General features: G+C 43.9%; 1 protein-coding gene across 6 annotated transcripts in view; it reads right to left on the minus strand.

The window, feature by feature from the left end:
* LOC133224285 (mothers against decapentaplegic homolog 4-like) overlaps nt 1-17519 on the minus strand; it is a 55288-nt gene extending 37769 nt beyond the window's left edge. For 5 of the 6 annotated variants that reach the window (XM_061375691.1, XM_061375690.1, XM_061375688.1 and 2 more), the window contains exon 1: nt 17437-17519. The gene's annotated coding sequence lies outside the window, so the exon portion shown is untranslated. Of the gene's footprint in view, nt 1-17236; nt 17277-17436 lie in introns of those variants that run through there. The other variant, XM_061375687.1, reaches the window with a different exon arrangement.
* Nucleotides 17520-20455: the final 2936 nt, after the last annotated feature.

A 20455-nucleotide genomic window follows, 5' to 3' on the forward strand; every position in this document is an offset into this window, starting at 1 on the left:
ACTTATTTACAACCTTATTCTTCAATCAACCCCATTCTTCAATCCACCCTATTTTTTAGTCAGCTCTATTCTTCAATCCCCCCTTCTCTTTTTCTGTTGCAAATTCTTTTGCAATGGGTTTTTCATCCTTATTTAAAGTTTCCTGAAGTATTTCCTTGTTTATACTTGATGCTTAATTTTCACTCTCTTCCATTCGTCACAGTTCATCATGGATTGTTTGCAACACCAAAAGGAGCATTGGACCGTTATACATGTAATCAAAACCATTCCTGTTTTTATCAGTGCTTTAAAAAAACAACTGTCTCAACCAGGAGAGTTTGGGTTCCCATAGTGTTAATTTTTCCCAGATTTCCTCAAATCCCCATGAGGTGTTGTCGTGGTTTAACCCAACCAAACAGCTTGTTAACTCACTCCCCCCCTTCTTGCCCTCCCCCTACTCCTGGAGGGATAGAGAGGAGAATCAAAAAGAATGCAAATCCCACGGGTTGAGATAAGAACAGTTTAGTAACTAAGGTATAACAAAAATCACTAATGCTAACACCAATAATAGTAATGATAAAGGAAATAACAAGGGAAGAGAATACAACACCTCATCACCAGGCGACCGATAACTTGCCCCCCAGCCCAATCAAGCACCGACCGATACCTCCTCCAACCCTGCAGTCCATTCTAGCCCTTCCGGCTAACTCCCAGTTACCTCCTGGGCATGACGTGCTGTGGTATGGAATACCTCTTTGGTCACTTTAGGTCAGGTGTCCTGTCCCTGCTTCCTCCCAGCTTCCCCTCCTCCCTGGCAGAGCATGAGACTCACAAAGTCCTTGGCCAAACCAAAACATCATTGTTTTTCAGCTCCGTTCCCAGCTGAAAGTGAAAACACAGCACTGCACCAGCTACCAAGAAAGAGAAAAATGACTGCCACTGCTAAACCCAGGACATTATCCACCCCTTATTCCATACCATTCACATCATGCTCAGATCCTACATTTTCAATATACCATCACTCTTATCTAAGTGCACTCTCATCGTAGTGCATGGACCAGTCCCTATAAAGCTGCTGAGTCCATCTGGTCCATGATGTCAGGCTCCATCTCTTGTAACAGTCTTTCAGAGCAGGAGAGGCTGTGTGCAGTGTTCACACACATGAATAACCTGGGCAATAGTGTCCATTGCTAAGTCCACCCCTCGATCATGAGTCCATCTCGATGTTGCATCTCTGCTCTGATGGCCTGAAGTGCCATGGGCCCACCAGGCTCAAAATAATTCACTGTCCCCTTCAGCAGTTTCTGCAGCTTGTAGCTGGGGACTCCATACAGCTGCCTTCCATCTCCAATGCTTCCAAAGCACTGGAGGGGCCCAGTGGACTAGATACTTGCCCATACTGTCCCACATGCCCTGCCACTCATGGCTGTCCAGCCTTGGGGGAAACCTCTTGGTCCTCCCATATTGTCGTATAACCCCAGAGAAGACCCAAACCCGACTCTGCTTAAATTTTGAGATCAGACAAAATGGTGGTGGGTAAAACACACTCTGTGTGTGCCAACATGCTGATCCCCATCACAATCAGCAGGCAGGTCCCAAGGGTACCCAAAGGCCATTCAAAACCTTCAGAACTCTCAAACGATGCTGCTGTACTTGTCACTGGGGCTGGTGTAGCTGCTGTGCTTGCCGGCTCTCCCACCACCAGCTTCTCTTTTCCTGAGTCCAGCTCTTCCTCCTCTGCCTTGCTGGGAAATGCTGCGGGGTCTCCTGCGTCCTCCTGGGGCTCGGCGGGCGGCTTCCGGGGAATGCTCTCGGCCGTCGCGGGGCTGGGCTCGGCTGCGGGGCTCGGCTCCTCCGCCGCCTCCTCCCGCTCCTAGACCGCCCCGACCTCCTCCACCGGCAGCCGCTCCCGCTTGGTCCCCGGGGCCGCTCTCCTGGGCCGCTTCAGCAGCCGCCGGCTCCCGGGGCCGCCCCCCCTCGGCTTCCCAGAGCCTCACGCAGACGGAGGCGAGGGCGAGGGCCAGGACGGTGAGGAGCAGCCGGACGGCCAGGGACCAGTCCACGGCCACGTCCGTCCCGCCCTGCTGCTGGAGCCCGCCCGTATTACAAGTCATTGCCATAAAGTACAGTGAGACAGGAACCTTAGCCCAAGCCCCACACTTGATAAACACTAACACAGCAAATACCGGCTCTAAGTAAGTTACAACATTCTGAAGCTGTGAGATCAAGAGGAACAACTCTGAGAGCCAATAAATCAGCATTGTGACAGTCAGATCTGTCGTTATCTCAACCCCTCGTGCCCCACGTTGGGCGCCAAAAAGAACTGTCGTGGTTTAACCCAACCAAACAGCTTGTTAACTCACTCCCCCCCCTTCTTGCCCTCCCCCTACTCTCGGAGGGACGGAGAGGAGAATCAAAAAGAATGCAACTCCCACGGGTTGAGATAAGAACAGTTTAGTAACTAAGGTATAACACAAATCACTACTGCTGCCACCAATAATAGTAATGATAAAGGAAATAACAAGGGAAGAGAATACAACACCTCATCACCAGCCGACCGATAACTTGCCCCCCAGCCCAATCAAGCACCGACCGATACCTCCTCCAACCCTGCAGTCCATTCTAGCCCTTCCGGCTAACTCCCAGTTACCTCCTGGGCATGACGTGCTGTGGTATGGAATACCTCTTTGGTCACTTTAGGTCAGGTGTCCTGTCCCTGCTTCCTCCCAGCTTCCCCTCCTCCCTGGCAGAGCATGAGGCCCACAAAGTCCTTGGCCAAACCAAAACATCATTGTTTTTCAGCTCCGTTCCCAGCTGAAAGTCAAAACAGAGCACTGCACCAGCTACCAAGAAAGAGAAAAATGACTGCCACTGCTAAACCCAGGACAGATGTTATCCTGTGCCACCTCATGAAATATTTTAACTTGTTTCCACATCTTATCTATTCCAATTTGTCTTAAATTGGATAGGGAGGCCAATTATACAAATACCCAGTCTCTCTCCTGATTTAGGTAGCTGAGTACAGATTCAACAATCACTCTTTTTAAAGACACTAGTAACATGTTGTATCAGTCTGATATAGATTTTGATTCCATGATTCTACACCTATTATTATACAAGTCCAAATTATGATCGATGTAGTCTCATATGTGTGGGTCCTGAAGACTTGACACACCATACTCTTTTCTCGGTACTGATATTTTTCTGATTCTGGCGCCTTCTTGATTCTTGAGTAACATATCCAAGCAGGCTGTTCCTTTATTTTCACTCCTGTAAAGATAGTCAGTAACACCTGGTATGGTCCGCTCCACTTCTCTTCTAGGGGATCACCTGCAAAATTCTTAATAAAAACCCAATCTCCTGGCTTAAAAGTATGAATAGGATAATCTAATCCTCTGGCCCTGGTCCCTAACACTCTGCCATTTATTTCTTCTGTTTTCCCAAGTTTACCAAGAACTGTTGAAGATATCCTTCTCCTACTTCTTGAAGGCTCTCTCCTTTAAACTGAGATTGATATGGCCTTCCATATAGAATCCCAAATGGGCTAATTCCCTCCTTTGACCAAGGTTTTGTTTTGATTCTCAATAAGGCCAATGGCAGTGCTTGATTTCAATATAACTTAGTTTCTTGACAAATCTTCCCAAGCTGCTGCTTAATTAACTGATTCATTTTTTCTAGTTGCCCACTGGCCTGAGGCCTATATGGAACATATAATTGCCAATCTATTTCCAATTTATTGCTGATTACTTGTAATAATTTTGCACTGAAACGTGTACCGCAATCAGAGAAGATAGTTGTTGGTACCTCAAAATGAAGTATTATTTTATTTAATAGCACCTTAATCACTTGTTTTGCATTATTTGCCTTGCAAGGGAATGCTTCTGGCCACCCTGAAAAAGTATCTGTCAATACCAACAAATATCGATAACCTCCTTTTCTAAGTAGTTCAGAAAAATCTATTTGCCACCGTTGTCCCAGATAATTTCCTTTTCCAGTTGTCCCTACCTGATTCCCATTTTCAGTCTTAGGATTATTTTTCAGACATAGTTGACATTGTTTTGTCACTAATTGCACTATGGTATAGAAATTTCTTCCTATGATCTGTTTGTTTAAGTGTTTATACAAGGCATTACTTCCCAAATGAGTTTTGTTATGTTCTTCTTATATCAACTTCCATAACTGATTATAAGGGATCACTACTCCCCCATCATGTATTTTTATCCAACCCTTTTCATTTTTCTGTCCTTCCAAGTCTTCAATTAGTTTCTTATCTTCTTTAGAGTACCTAGGTTTATTTTGCTCAATTACCAGTTTACCATCGGGAATTAAGGACATCACCTCAACTCTTTCTTCTTCTGCTGCCCGTTTAGACTCATGATCAGCGAAATTATTTCCAATCTCTTGATCAGAGTTACCTCTTTGATGTTCTTTACAATGTACGATAGCCCCTTCGTTGGGTAATTGTAAAGCTTCTAACAATATCATTTCCGCTGCATGTTTAATTTGTCTTCCATGGGTATTTAAAAAGTCCTCGTTCTTTCCAAACTGTTCCATGTGCATGAATTACACCACAGGCATATATGGAATGAGCCTGTATGTTTATCTGCTTGTCCTTTGCCAACTCCAAGGCTCTAGTCAGGGCTATTATTTCTGCCTTTTGTGCTGAGGTGTTAGAGGGTAATAGTTTAGCTTCTGTTACCTTTGAAGTTGTAGTTATGGCATATCCTGGTCTTCATTTACCGTCTTTAACAAAGGTGCTGCCATCGGTGAACCAGCAGTCTGCACCCTCCAGAGGCTCTTCCTTCAGGTCTGGTCAGCTCGTGTATACTATCTCTGTAGTGGCCAAGCAACCAGGAGTCACCTGTTCGGTAGGGGTTTCCTAAAGGGAAGATGCTGGATTCACAATTTTAGTGATCACAATTTCCACATCATCCAGTTCTGTTAGGATGGCTTGATACTTCAAGAAATGCGATCGTGATTGCCAATGTATACCTTTTGGTCCTAGGACTACTGATACTGCATGTGGCACTAACACAGTCATCTTCTGTCCCAGTGTAAATTTTTGGGAGTCTTGGATGTTTAAGGTAACTGCTGCCACTGCTCTCAAGCATCCAGGCCAGCCTTCACTTTGTTCATCCAGTTGCTTTGCAAAATAGGCCACTGCTCTTTATAAGGTCCCAGTCTTTGAGCCAAAACCCCCATGGCCACATGCAAAGAGTCGTGGTCAATGGCTCAATATCCAGCTGGAGACCAGTAATGAGTGGTGTCCCTCAGGGATCAGTGTTGGGACAAGTCTTGTTCAACACCTTTGTCGAGGACATGGACAGTGGGATTGAGTGCGCCCTCAGCAAGTTTGCCAATGACACCAAGCTGTGTGGTTCGGTTGATATGCTGGAGGGAAAAAATGCCATTCAGAGGGACCTTGACACAGTTGTGAGGTGGGCTGATGCCAACCTCATGAAGTTTAACCACAACAAGTACAAGGTCCTACATCTGAGTCAGAGCAATCCCTGGCACACCTAAAGGTTGGGCAGAGAAAAGATTCAGATCAGCCCTGCAGAGAAAGACTTGGGGCGGTTGGCTGATGAGAAACTTAACATGAGGTGGCAGTGTGTGCTCGCAGCCCAGAAAGCCAACTGTACCCTGGGCTGCATCAAGAGGAGTGTGACCAGCAGGTTGAAGGACGTGATCCTGCCCCTCTTTTCTGCTCTTGTGAGACCTCACTTGGAGTAATGCGAACAGTTCTAGTGTCCTCAACATAAAAAGGGCATGGCACTGTTGGAACAAGTCCAGAGGAGGGCCATGAGGATGATCAGGGGACTGGAGCACCTCCCGTATGAAGATAGGCTAAGGAAGTTGGGGCTGTTCAGCCTGAAGAAGTGAAGGCTGCGTGGAGAACTCATAGCAGCCTTCCAGTATCTGAAGGCGGCCTATAGGGACGCTGGGGAGGGACTCTTCACTAGGGACAGTAGTGATAGGACAAGGGGTAGTGGGTTCAAACTTCAACAGGGGAAGTTTAGATTGGATATAAGGAAGAAGTTCTTTACTGTAAGGGTGGTGAGGCCCAGGGAAGTTGTGAATGCTCTATCTGCGGCGGTGTTTAAGGCCAGGTTGGACAGAGCTTTGGGTGACATGGTTTAGTGTTATGTGCCCCTGCCCATGGCAAGGGGTTTGGAACTAGATGATCTTAAGGTTCTTTCCAACCCTAACTATTCTATAATTCTATAAAAGAGCAAATTTTTATCCCAATATAGAACCTAATCAGCATCTAAGATGTGAGGAACAGAGGCAGTGGAAGCGAGACTGTCCTCAAGGGAAACAACAGGATGCATCAGTTAATGAACTAGGGTTAAATTGACAGGTACCTGAGGAATCTACCCTAGGAGATCCACTGGTTAAATTAAAGGTAGGGACTAGAGAAAATGAAGTGGAATTTTTAAGGGATACAGGAGCAACTTATTCAGTGTTTAATCAGAGGGAAAAAGAATTTTGTTTACAGATGTGAGAGCTACAGGCCACCAAAAAAAAAAAAGCATTCTTTTTAAAACCTATAAAGTATAAATTGGAAAATCAAATAGGAATGCATAAATTTTTATGCATGCTAAATTCTCCGAAATCTTCATTAGGGCAAGAAGCAACATTTAAAGAAGGCAAAATGGAATTTAGAGTCAAAAATGATCAATTAACTGAAGTCTTGAGTTTATCTTTAATTCAACAGAAAAGCAAACAGAAGGACCTCCCTGAAATAGAAAAAAATCCTTAATCAGGTATATCTGGGAGTATGGGCATCTGAAGTTCCAGGTAAGGCAAAAAATGCTTTGCCTGTTAAAGTAGAAATAAAAGGGGGGCCTGCCCAATTAGAATAAAACAATATCCCTTAAAATTGGAGGATCAGAAGGGAATCAAAGCTGATGATACTAAACTGGGAGGAGTGGCTGACACACCAGAAGGCTGTGTTGCCATTCAGCAAGACCTGGACAGGCTGGAGCATTGGGCGGGGAGAAACTTGATGAAATTCAACAAGAGCAAGTGTAGAGTCTTGCATCTGGGGAAGAACAACCCCATGTACCAGTACAGGCTGGGGGTTGACCTGCTGGAAAGCAGTAAAGGGGAGAGGGACCTGGGGGTCCCGGTGGATAGGATGACCATGAGCCAGCAATGTGCCTTTGTGGCCAAGAAGGCCAATAGCATCCTAGGGTGTATTAGAAAGGATGTGGTTAGTAGGTCAAGAGAGGTTCTCCTCCCCCTCTACTCTGCCTTGGTGAGGCCACATCTGGAATACTGTGTCCAGTTCTGGGCCCCTCAGTTCAAGGAGGAGAGGGAATTACTTGAAAGAGTCCAGCACAGAGCCACAAAGATGATTAAGGGAGTGGAACATCTCCCTTATGAGGAGAGGCTGAGGGAGCTGGGTCTCTTTATCTTGGAGAAGAGGAGACTGAGGGGTGACCTCACCAATGTTTACAAATATGTAAAGGGTGAGTGTCAGGATGATGGAGCTAGGTTTTTTTCAGTGATGTCCAGTGATAGGACAACGGGCAATGGGTGTAAACTGGAGCATAGGAGGTTCCATGTGAACATTCGGAAAAACTTCTTTACCGTGAGAGTGACAGAGCACTGGAACAGGTTGCCCAAGGGGGTTGTGGAGTCTCCTACATTGGTGATAATCAGGGCCCGCCTGTACAAGTTCCTGTGTGATGTACACTAGGTTACCCTGCTCTTGCAGGGGAGTTGGACTAGATGATCTTTTGAGGTCCCTTCCAACCCTTGGGATTCTGTGATTTTTAAAATATGGATCATTAATAGAATGTTGGATTACTAATTAAATTATGGATTATAGATTATTAACTGAATGTGAATCCAAATATAATACTCCTACCTTGCCAGTAAAGAAATCCAAAGGGAAAAGTTACAGATTAGTTCAAGATGTCAGAGCAATCAACAAAATTGTGGAGGATACTCATCCAGTAGCAAATAATCCGTATACCTTATTGACTAAACTGAATAATAATCAGAATATAATAATAATCACAACTCCAGACATTTCTGGAATGACAGGATGGTGTCGACTCCGGTTACATGATGATGGTGTTCTGGTAAGAACCTTACAGGAGCTGCAAAAAGAAAATCCAACCTTTCTAAAATGAACAGATCAATCTGAAGAAGCGTTTAAAGTTTAAAGACAGAACTCATGAGAGCTCCATCTCTGGGGTTCCCAGACATAATTAAACACTTTTGGCTATATTCCTATGAGAAACAGGGAATAGCCTTGGGGGTTTTGGCTCAAAGACTGGGACCTTATAAAAGAGCAGTGGCCTATTTTGCAAAGCAACTGGATAAACAAAGTAAAGGCTGGCCTGGATGCTTGAGAGCAGTGGCAGCAGTTACCTTAAACATCCAAGACTCCCAAAAATTTACACTGGGACAAAAGATGACTGTATTAGTGCCACATGCAGTATCAATAGTCCTAGGACAAAAAGGTATACATTGGCAATCACGATCGCATTTCTTGAAGTATCAAGCCAGCCAGGTGGGGTGGTGGGGTTGCTCTTTATGTGCGAGAGCAGCTACAGTGCGTTGAGTTCTGTCCGGGGACAGATGATGAGCGAGTCGAGAGTCTGTGGGTGAGAATTAAGGGGCAGGCTGGCAGGGGCGATACTGTTGTGGGGGTCTGTTACAGGCCACCGGATCAGGGTGAGGAAGTTGACGAGGCCTTCTACAGGCAGCTGACAGCGGCCTCACAGTCACAGGCCGTGGTCATCGTGGGGGATTTTAACTTCCCTGATGTTTGCTGGAAGGACTACTCGGCAACCCAGCCGCAGTCCAGGAGGTTCCTCCAGTGTATGGATGATAACTTCCTCATGCAAATGGTGGATGAGCCAACCAGGAGAGGTGCGCTGCTGGATCTCATCCTCACTAACAAGGAGGGTCTGGTTGAAGGAGTGAAGGTTGAGGGCTGCCTTGGTTGCAGCGACCACGAGATGGTAGAATTCAGGATCTTGTGTGGTAGGGTCAGTAGAATAGCAAGTAGAATCGCAACCCTGGACTTTAGCAGGGCAAACTTTGGCCTCTTCAAGCGATTGCTAGGGGAAATCCCATGGGCTAGGCTGCTTGAAGGTAAAGGGGCCCAAGATAGTTGGTTGACGTTCAAGGACTGCTTTTTCCGAGCTCAAGATCGGAGCATCCCGACACGTAGGAAGTCAAGGAAGAGGGTCAGGAGACCTGCGTGGCTAAATAGGGAATTGCTGGGTATGCTGAAGTGGAAGAGAAGAGTTTACAGGTCATGGAAGGAAGGGCTGGCCACTTGGGAAGAATATAAGGCTGCTGCTAGAGGATGTAGGAAAGCTGCTAGGATGACTAAGGCCTCCTTGGAATTAAAGCTGGCGAGAAGGGTCAAGGACAGCAGAAAGAGCTTTTTCAAATACATGGCAGATAAAACTAACACCAGAGGCAATGTAGGCCCGCTGATGAACGGGACGGGTGCCCTGGTGACAGAAGATACAGAGATGGCAGAGTTACTGAATGCCTTCTTTGTCTCTGTCTACTCTGCCGGAGGCAGTCCTGAAGAGCCCTGTACCACTGAGACCTCAGATGAAGGTAGGTCAACGGAGCGGTTTGACTTAGTCGATGAGGAATGGGTTAGAGACCAGTTGAGCAATCTGGACATCCATAAATCCATGGGTCCAGATGGGATGCACCCGCGGGTGCTGAGGGAACTGGCGGAGGTCATTGCTAGACCACTCTCCATCATCTTTACCAAGTCTTGGGAAACGGGAGAGGTGCCTGAGGACTGGAGGAAAGCAAATGTCACTCCTGTCTTCAAAAAGGGCAAGAAGGAGGACCCGGGTAACTATAGACGAGTGAGCCTCACCTCCATTCCTGGGAAAGTAATGGAACACCTTATCCTTGGTGCCATCTTAAGGCATATCAAGGATAAGAAGGTTATGAGGAGCAGTCAACATGGCTTCACCAAGGGGAAGTCATGCTTGACCAATCTCATAGCCTTTTATGAGGAAATAACACGGTGGATGGATGATGGCAGAGCGGTGGATGTGGTCTACCTTGACTTCAGCAAAGCGTTTGACACAGTCTCCCACAGCATCCTCGCAGCTAAATTGAGGAAGTGTGGTCTGGATGATCGGGTAGTGAGGTGGACTGTGAACTGGCTGAAGGAAGGAGAGAAGCCAGAGAATTGTAGTCTATGGGGTGGAGTCTAGTTGGAGGCCTGTATCTAGTGGAGTGCCTCAAGGGTCGGTACTGGGACCAGTATCATTTAATATATTCATCAATGATTTAGATGAGGGAATTGAGTGTACTATCAGCAAGTTTGCTGATGACACTAAGCTGGGAGGAGTGGCTGACACGCCAGAAGCCTGTGCTGCCATTCAGCAAGACCTGGACAGGCTGGAGAGATGGGCAGGGAATAACTTGATGAAATATAACAAGGGAAAGTGTAGAGTCCTGCATCTGGGCAGGAACAACCCCAGGTTCCAGTATAGGTTGGGGAATGACCTGTTAGAGAGCAGTGTAGGGGAGAGGGACCTGGGGGTCCTGGTGGACGACAGGGTGACCATGAGCCGACACTGTGCCCTTGTGGCCAAGAAGGCCAATGGCATCCTGGGTTGTATTAGAAGGGGGGTGATTAGTAGGTCAAGAGAGGTCCTCCTTCCCCTCTACTCTGCCCTGGTGAGACTTCATCTGGAATACTGTATCCAGTTCTGGGCCCCTCAGTTTAAGAAGGACAGGGACCTGCTGGAGAGAGTCCAGCGCAGGGCAACTAAGATGATTAAGGGAGTGGAGCATCTCCCTTATGAGGAAAGACTGAGGGAGCTGGGTCTATAGTTTGGAGAAGAGGAGACTGAGGGGTGACCTTATTAGTGTATATAAATATATAAAGGGGGAGTGTCACGAGGATGGAGCCAGGCTCTTCTCAGTTGCAAACAATGAAAGGACAATGGGTAATGGGTACAAATTGGAGCACAAGAGGTTCCACTTAAACCTGAGAAGAAACTTCTTCTCAGTGACGGTGACGGAATACTGGAACAGGCTGCCCAGGGGGGTTGTGGAGTCTCCTTCTTTGGAGACATTCAAGACCCGCCTGGACACGTTCCTGTGTAACCTTATCTAGGTGTTCCTGATCCGGCAGGGGCATTGGACTACATGATCTTTTGAGGTCCCTTCCAATCTCTAACATACTGTGATACTTGCAGAAGGACGTTGTCTTCCACATAGTTGAGGAACCTCCTGCATTGCTTGTGCAGGGCAGTACCGTCATTCCAACAGATGTCAGGGTGGGTTTTCATGTGCCTTAGCATGCCTTCCAGGAGAACCTGCTCCAGGATTTTGCCAGGCACAGAGGTGAGACTGACTGGTCTGTAGTTCCCTGGGAACTCTATAGACATCTCTTTGAGTCACAAATCCAAGAGATGCTTTAACACCTTATATTACTTTCATTTGTGCAAATAAAAGCAAAATGCAGTCTTAATGTGTTATATATTTTTAGAAGTGAGCCTCTTAAGGTAAGGTTCCAGCATATCCTCAGACACAGAGTGTTAGATGCTCTGTAAAACAACAGCATGCATGTGCAATTTAATATTTACTTGGTGCAAGCATGAAACTTCAAATTCATTCCTTAGCAGGCCCCTTCCCCAAGTAGGCAATCCCACACTACAGCTCAATCTTAGATTTACAGGAATTTAATGGTAGTGGCCAAAAAAATGCTTTGAGGGAAAAGGGGCAGAGAGAAGAGACAGGGAACACGAGCAAAACAGCATCAGGAGACTGCTCTTGTAATGAAGCTCTCAGCTTTGCCTATTAAACAAGGTGATTCTCTCCCTTTTGCTAGTGTGATGTGAGCAGAACACAGAAAGGTTAAAAAAAAAAAAAAAAAGACAAGCTAATGTAAAATGATAAAAAGTTAAAGTTAGAGATGTACCTCCTTATGTTATAGAAAATAACGTATTTCAATAACTAAGTATTAACAACTATGCTACAAAACAAGCGGACAATAACTAGTGTTTTGTGATAGTCTAATATTGGAACAAGACTAAGATTCCCCGAAGGGGAGTTAAATCTGAAAAACAAAAGAAGTTAAGATTGCCAGGTAATTTAAATACCTTTGATGATCTGTCACAAACACACTGCTATCTCGGAGAACTGATAAGTAACAATTTAACTGAAGCTCTTCCTTCAAGACCAATGCAGACTGGAACAAATAACCTAATTCTTCCCTTCATCCTACTTCCCCATGGCTGCCTTGCTGAAGGGTTATGTATCTTTTTAGCCCGTGCAGTGAAATTCAAAACATGAAGCAGCTGTTCAGAAATGCAACACTGGTGCCACATGCCTCATTTTTATGTCTCTGGATAACTCTGACAGAAATGGTTACCTGAACAATATAAATAGATTCTAAAAACACAGGCATCTATAATAGTATGCTACCTCATATAACAAAAACCAAATACATTATTGACTTATCTATGTAGAAGTAACATTACTGAGCTCTCATACTAGTGCCCTCATTGTACTTCTTACGGGCAGGAAAGCCAAAAAAAAAAAAATTGTACCCGACTCAAACTATTCCAGTGTTCTCAGATCAGCTGCTACATTCTCTCTTTCAAAACAGTGATAATTTTATTATCATGACTAGAAAAGGAAGACCAGGTTTAATATTCAGTATCTTCTGCAAAAGCTAGCTTAGAGCTCCAGGACAGCATTCCTGTTTGTATAAGCAAGGTGCTCCTGATCAAAAAGCAAAAAAGCAGATGAGATCTCACCCAAATAAATCAATGCATTTATGGAACAGAAAATTAATATTCTACCTTGTTTGCCAGTATCTCTTCAGCTCCACCAGCAAGACAATACTATAAGCTAGCACACCTTAAGAACAACATGACAAAGCCCAAGTGTAACAAAAACATTGTGAGCCATGACTTCAAAATACTTGCAGCAGCTCTTCAGGCAGCATACTAGGTATTTAAGAAATAAGATCATTTGGACAGTCTCACACAAGGCCCAAGAGTTGCTGAGGTATATTTCAGTTTTAAATTCTTCACCAAAAAAAGGCATGCAGATGCATACAGATGTAGGCAGACACACACATATTCTGAAGAAGGTACAAGGGGTTTTAGAAAGAAAAAAGTTTTTCTGCTTTTCTTGGTTAGGGAAAAAAAACAACCCCAAAAAAGCCCCCAAAACAACCACAAAGCACACACATGGACTTGATTTCCTTGCTTTTACAGAGGAGTCACTGCAGTTGTACAGAAGCTCGACTGAGACATAAGGGCAGGGGCTATTAAAAAAAAAAATAAAAAAATTAAGACTTCACATAAACCCCCGTTAATGTTCCCTAGCCATTCAGCCAAGCAAATTTTGAAACTTATCTGAAAAATCCCTTCCTCCAAACAATTCCCATTTCCAATACACTAATCTGGTTGCAATTTGCTGAGAAGTTAAAAATCCAGATTTCTTAAAAAGAACTCGCATTCCCTTCTACGTACTAACAACCACCTTAAATGAAGGCTTTTCACACTCTCAAGTTGCTTACCTTCCCCTTCTCCCACAAAAGCAACACTGCAATTTGTGGAGAACAGTCAACCCCAAACAAGAAAAGGAAATAATACACTTACACAAACCAGGCAGTTACAGATGGAGCTAGAAGTCAGGGATGTCACCCAAAGGACTATGATCCAGGCAATCAGCACTCCAGCAACTTGGGCAAGATAGTTAATCCATGCCCAATGCTGATATGATACACGACCCTATTCATTTACAGTGGGGTTTAAGACAATCCCAGCTGCAGAGGGATCAAACTCACCAAGAAACTCAGTCTAAAAATGCAACAGTCCAAATGCCACTGGATAATTACTTTAAGATATAAGCAAAAGGCCAAAACCCCCTCCATGTCCCTTTCTTAGCATATATTTTATTCATTAAAAATTTTAACATAAAAAGTTAACATATGTTACCTAATATACGTTATATTTTGTAACATCAATTTTAACATAAAAATACAGCTTGCAATTCTGGGGAGTCATATACTGGGGCGAGAAGGGAAATTAATTCATGCAAAAAATAACCTAATGGCCAAAGAAAATGTATTTCCAAGTTACTAATCTAAATGTTATTTTTGGAAAAATGTATCCAAGAAAAAAATAAGAATTGTTTGCTTGAAGCTGCCACTGCGGCACTGGGAGCACAATTTACCAGTTAGAGCCATCCCAGTACCAGATTTCCAGCATCTTGATACCAGGCACTAACACAACACTAACTGCCTAGTTAGAATAGCGTACAAACTGACATCTTGCTAGAACATTTCACATAAAGGACAAGAAAGGCTCTTGCATAAGCTCAGAAATAAAGGCTGCTGCCTCCAAAATTAGACAAAGATGTCAGAAAAAGCAGTATGCACATTTGACAGCTTTTAACCACCAAAACATTACTACAGTTTTGCTGTTTAATAATGCAGTGGTAGAAGTTGTATAATAAAAATGCTAAAGAAAAATCCATAAACCAATAAAACAAAAGGTAATTCATAATTTGATGAAGATATAAATAAGTTATTAAGCTGTAAATACTATCCAGCACATTATTATTTACTTACCCAAAGGGTGAACAGGAACAAAATGTTTGTAGAACGAAGAACAATTAGCACTAAAGAGCAAGAGAAAGTGTACTAAGGAAGCACTGCACTCACACTGTTCTGTACAATAAGAGCTAACATACCCTAGAATACTATTTTGTGCTCATATCAGAATCATAAGTTTCAATTCTGCTCATCTCACTGTGAATAGCTACAAGTTTAAAACACACAGCAGCATAAAAGGAACTGGAGAAGAATTTAGAGACAGCTCTGAATGGCAACTCTTTCATCTCAGCATAAATCCACAGTTAAAAAGTATGAGCAGCCATTTCTTTGTGGAAGAAACTGATTTAATGTAGCTGCCCAAGTGAAGTTCTCAGCATCTTTACTCCTCTCAGCTTCTACCTGTGCACTCAAAAGGCTTTCAAAAGCCCTTTACAAATGCAACAGACTGATTCTGTAAATGAAGCAAACATTTCTGCTGCACAAGGTTCTATGTTTTATAATCTTGTTCAAGGAACTAGTACAACAGTAAAAAAACCACATTCAAATCCTTACCTTGTCTTTGAAGGGGGAGGCAAGACACAATGAAAAACATAGTGCTATGATGCTGATGCGACTACACAGAGACATGTTTTAAATCCTAGAAAGTTGCATTTCTCATTCTGGTTCTAATTCTCTCTCTCTCTACTTATTTTTGATAAAACATATAGCTGAAAAAAAATTCTCTTTTCAATGTAGGCATCTGTACAGTCAGAAAAGGAAGACCACAGCAAGTCGCACCACCAGAGTGGGAAGGGCAGCAAACTCCTTTACAACTGGATCTATTTCCACAGCACAGATATAGGCATCCCACACCATCTCCAAGAGGGCACCCTTGGTGTCCTGATGAGGAAGAAGCCACCCCCAGGTTCTAGGATGAGGAGGGGATAAGAATAGGATGAAAACCTAGGAACAGCAGGAGAGACCACATTCAGAAAGCAGGTGGTAGAACTCCTTGCCTTAGAATGACAGAGTAAACCTGAACTGAAGTCCTCCTCAGAGTATGCTGCAAGACCCACCTTCTTGCACAAAGCTTCCTTCAACAAGGACAAACAGTAATTTGTCAAAACCTCACAGAGGAAACAATTGTGGCTATACCAAGCAATAAAAAGGAAGAGTCAAAGCTTGTTCAGGCAGAAATGGTGGTGATTTTTCACTTGTACGTAATGTTTCAATACCCTAAAATAGGCGTATTAGAACACCTGTTATTTATTGTAATCTGCACAGGGATAATGTTCTCTGCATTCACTTGAGCTTAAAAAAAAAAAAAAAGAAAACAAAAACAAAACAAAAAAGAAAACAATCACCTCTGAGCAAAGCAAGCATGGAAAATTCCAGCCTCAACCAAAAGTAGAATTTTTCCACAAGATTAGCAACATAAGAAAAGAGAGTCCTAAAATTACAGCAGAGCTTTAACAATAGCATGGCAAAGGCTGCTCCTCACCAGGATCCACAGATCTACTCTAAGAACCTTTGTTCTCCACTAAATCTGTTGATACCTCTCAAAACACACATCACCCTATGTAAAGGGCCACCTACTTAAAAAAAAAAAAAAAAAAAAGGAATTTAATCAGCTTAACACGCTGCTTCTCCTTAGGCTTCAGCTCTTTTGACACAGTTTCTATATCAATATTAAACAAGCAGATCAAAATAGGTTCATGAATGCAAAGCGAAGATAAACTCCTTCTAGTAGCAATTTGGCCAACATAAGAGGAGAGCCAGAAGGACAAGTTGCCTACACTGGAGTACAAAAACATACTTTATAGAGCAATACAGCTATTTCAGCAACCTTGCATGGAATTAACTACATTAATGAATAAAGAAACAAGAGTACAAGGGTCTTACGATGTAGAAGATGACAGCTATCACAGTCTGAAATCACTCTTGCCTGTTGACAGTGGCATGCAGTTCTTAACCAAGAAGTAGTTAAGAACACTGGTAAGACACCACAATCCTACTCTGCCCATAAGCATTTGAAAAGAATTGGTTTGCAGTGGTACAATTTGGGCTCTAAGTAATAACACACCTAACCCACAACTAGATTACACCATAAATTAACCAGCCTTCCATAGTAAGAACTCTACTACACACCAAGTTACAAACCTCCCCAAAACCTCACCCGCCCCCCCCCCGAAACAAGAATGGGGAGGAAAGACAACAAAGAAGGAATCATATTTAATTAACATCCCTGGTACTGAGCAGCCCTGCGCTACCTGAAAATCAGCTAAAAAGCACCGTTCTCTGGTATTGCAAAGAAGAGGGCAGATTTCAGAGAACTAAACGCCAAGCGGCTCACGCAAAACCATCGAGGACATTTTCCAGCGTGCGGGAGAAGGCACGAAGAGAGAGGCCTACACAAACGGCACCAGAGGAAAGTTTAGCTGGGGCCAGACCACGGGAAGAACCCTTCCGAGAGAACACTAAGATTGAAAACAAAAACCAAACAAACAAAAAACAACAACAACAAAAAAAAAACAAACCGCTAAAAGTTTGGGGGCGGGGATCATATTCTTTTTCTCACTCAGAGAAACACAGCCGGACGAAATGGAGCCCGAAGGCCAGAGGCGACATGAGAAGCGGGCGGGAGTAGGATGCGGGGGTCTCGACGGGTGAACAAGAACCGAGACCGGATGTTACCTGAGCTGTGGGCAGCGACGGCGGTGCAGCCACTCTCTGAGGCTGTGGCGCGGTGAAAAAGACGGCTGAGGCGAGGAGAGCGGGAAGTGGGGGGGAGGAAAGAAAGTGGAAGCCTCCTTCACCTCAGGCGGTCCCGGTACAGTGAAGCAGAGCGAGGTAGGCCTCCACCCTATCCAGGCAGCGGCCGAGTCAGCACTCACAAGCCCGCACCACGAGAGAAGAGAAAACCCAACCACACACGCTCCGCGACAGCCGCACACATCAAGCCGCAACTGCGCATGCGCAACATCCGGGTAACAACCATCTCTCCTCTACCGCTGTTGCAGTTCCTCGCTCGCCGCCTAGCGGTTACCGCGCCGCTGGCGGGGGCGGGGGGAGAGGGGAGGGCTGGGCTCGTGCTCGTGCTCGTGCTCGTTGAAGGTTTCTTTTTGTGTTTGGCGTCCACACGAGTTAAAACCTCTGCAAATGCAAATCTATAAAATGCACAGTCCTGCAAAGTACAGAACCCCACAAATCCAACCCCAAGAAATGCACTGGTCCGCAAATGCAATTGCTTTCCTGTGAAATACGAGCTCACTCCTCTAATAGAGATAACAGGGTTTTATTGAGGGCCAAAGTCAATAAAGCAAAAGGAACAGCGCTGGGTTCGTGACCGTAGCCAGAGGCGCACTGATTAGCATTTGTTACAGATTTATATGCTTTCACTATTGCATTAGTCATATACATATTCATAATTCTCGCATATAGGCAGGGAATATTATAACTAGCTCCAGGAACTTATTATCATAAATCTCCTCCTCTTGGCGTCTGTGCACTGCTCTCCGGTGATTGTGGGCGGGGGTCTTCAGGATGAAGTAAGCAGTCTTCCTCACAGTGTATTTTTCACCTTTGGTACAGTTGGATGCCCCAGTAATGACACAACTACCTGAAACCAGCCATATCTGTAATTCTGATAGCTGGCAAAGATTTAGAAGTGTGCCCTTCCTGCAAAATTTATTGCAGGATGGGCAGACAAGGAGTATCCCAAACCAGCAGATGTTTGGGAGGCTCTGTCTCTAAACTAGCTGATAAGTAGAAGGATGGTGTGAAACGACTCATTCATGTTTAGTGGGGCCACTAAATCCTGTTATCTCACCACAGACAACACAAACATTGTTCTTTAAAGCTAAAGATGCTTTAGAAGGCTAGTGTGAAACAATTAACTCATGTTTAGTGGGGCCACTAAATTCCACAGACTTACAACATAAACATTGTTCTCTTTCTACAACCTAAGTTAAGCTAAAAAGTACTTTAACTCTATGTTTTTCAGGCACTAGCTTTTCTTATATCAAGCCCCCCTTCCTTTCTTTTACCTTTACAAATTCTTTTGCTACGTGACTCTGTTTTGCTCAAGAGTTCTGGACATTTTCAACTTGTTGTCTAATCTTGTGTCCTTAGCGAGCTTTGTTTGTTATTGTGAACTCATACAGTTATATCCACATAGCCACGCCTATGATTTGCGCAAGCCAATACATTTATGTGTTTATCACAATCCCCCCCTTTCTTTTTCTTAATCCATTTGGCTTGAGCCATAATTTCCATTTCCGGCTTTTCTCATTCATTCATTTTTTTCGAAGATTAGTTTTGCCTCCTCAGAGGGATCATCACAAGACCGAATTTTTAACATTCTAATTTTTCATTCTGTTCCCTCAGGAGTAAATATTTCAAACTGTAATTGCTCTATGGTCCTACAGACCATTCTACTAATCAGGGGAACAACACAAGGTAGAACAAGTATACCAGTTATTAGCAAAACAAAACCCAGCAGAATTTCTTTTAACCCCCCCCCCCCAAAGTTCCACCAGTTATTGTTCCACTATTTTTCCATATCCAAGTTAAACATTTTCCAGGTTTGAATGGGAACATGTGCGACCTTTTTCATTTCAGTAATTATCTTTTCAATAGCTTTTCCTTCATCATCTATATGTAAACAAGTTAGATAGATTGAATTTCCCACACACCCCCCCTTCCTGGGCCAAAAAGTAATCCAAGGTTAAGCAATTTTGATATACCGCTGTACGAACTTTGCTATTCTGTTTGGCTAATAGGGTTAATGCATCACCAGTTTTGTTAGTCACAATTTGCAGGACTGCTTGCAACCTAATTATGCGATTTAACGTATATATAGGAGTTTGGTATCCCCAGGATCCACCCTCAGCCCAGGAAGCAGGATCGTAATATGCAATAATTTGCTCTGGGGGCCACTGATCATCTTTCCAGTTTCCAATCTGTAGGTCCCTTTTTGCCCGGGATATTTCAGATACATCAGAATAGACTGGCACCCCTAATCGTTCCCCCCTGTGTATTGGTAATAAAAAGAAACTTGGCCGGATGGTTCCCAAAACACATGTTCCAGTCCAATTCCCAGGTAATTCAGAGTATGCATATTTACCACAGTATAGTCCTTCTGGAGATTCACACTTATCCCCAGGATTCTTATTTAAAATCCAATTTTTCCCTCCAGCTGCAATAACCGAAGGATGGCCCCAAGTTTTCCATTTTCTTACAGTTTCATTCCAAATTCTACTATTTTCACAAGTTAAATGCCCCACTGTTTTTTTTCCCTTGTCTCCCAGGGGTCTTTTGCCAACAGTTTTGGCCAATGATACTCATCTGTAGTACCCATTTTTTCGCTCTCTGGACTTTGCTTGAGTTCCATATATTATTGTCAGTGATATTAATTTCCTTCGACTCCCAAGGCCATTGTTCTCCCATATTGGTACCTCCACAAACATAACAATTACTTATATTGAGTACTTTTGCTATATTTTCTGCCACATTCACAAACAAATTTCTGGCAATTGTGGGAATTTCATATTTGTTTCATTTCATGATAGAAAGAATGGAGCAGTAGTTCCTCCTCCTTGTCTGAGTGTACAACTTCCTGAATCTTAGTATAGATTAGAGTTCCTGGGTCTGAACCAGTGCTGTCAATCTGCAGGCCGAAAGTGTGTTCGGCCATTTTCCAATCCTCATTCCAGGTTCTCGGTTTATTTATGGTTAAGTTCAGTGGGTTACACTGGTTTCTCCTGCATTTGTTTGGGGCGGTCATTCTCTCTATCATAACTACACAGTATCCTCACTCCTCTAGTCTCTTGGTATACTTTCCTGGAGTATAATCTGTGGACCAAATAACACAGGTCCAAGAAGTACAATAATTCCAGTTCCTTGTACAATCAG

The sequence above is a fragment of the Neopsephotus bourkii genome, unplaced genomic scaffold (assembly GCF_033783945.1).
Source record: "Neopsephotus bourkii isolate Nb327-2 ecotype Australia unplaced genomic scaffold, CSIRO-AGI_Nbou_v1 NB_1669, whole genome shotgun sequence".
Lineage (NCBI taxonomy): Eukaryota > Metazoa > Chordata > Aves > Psittaciformes > Psittacidae > Neopsephotus > Neopsephotus bourkii.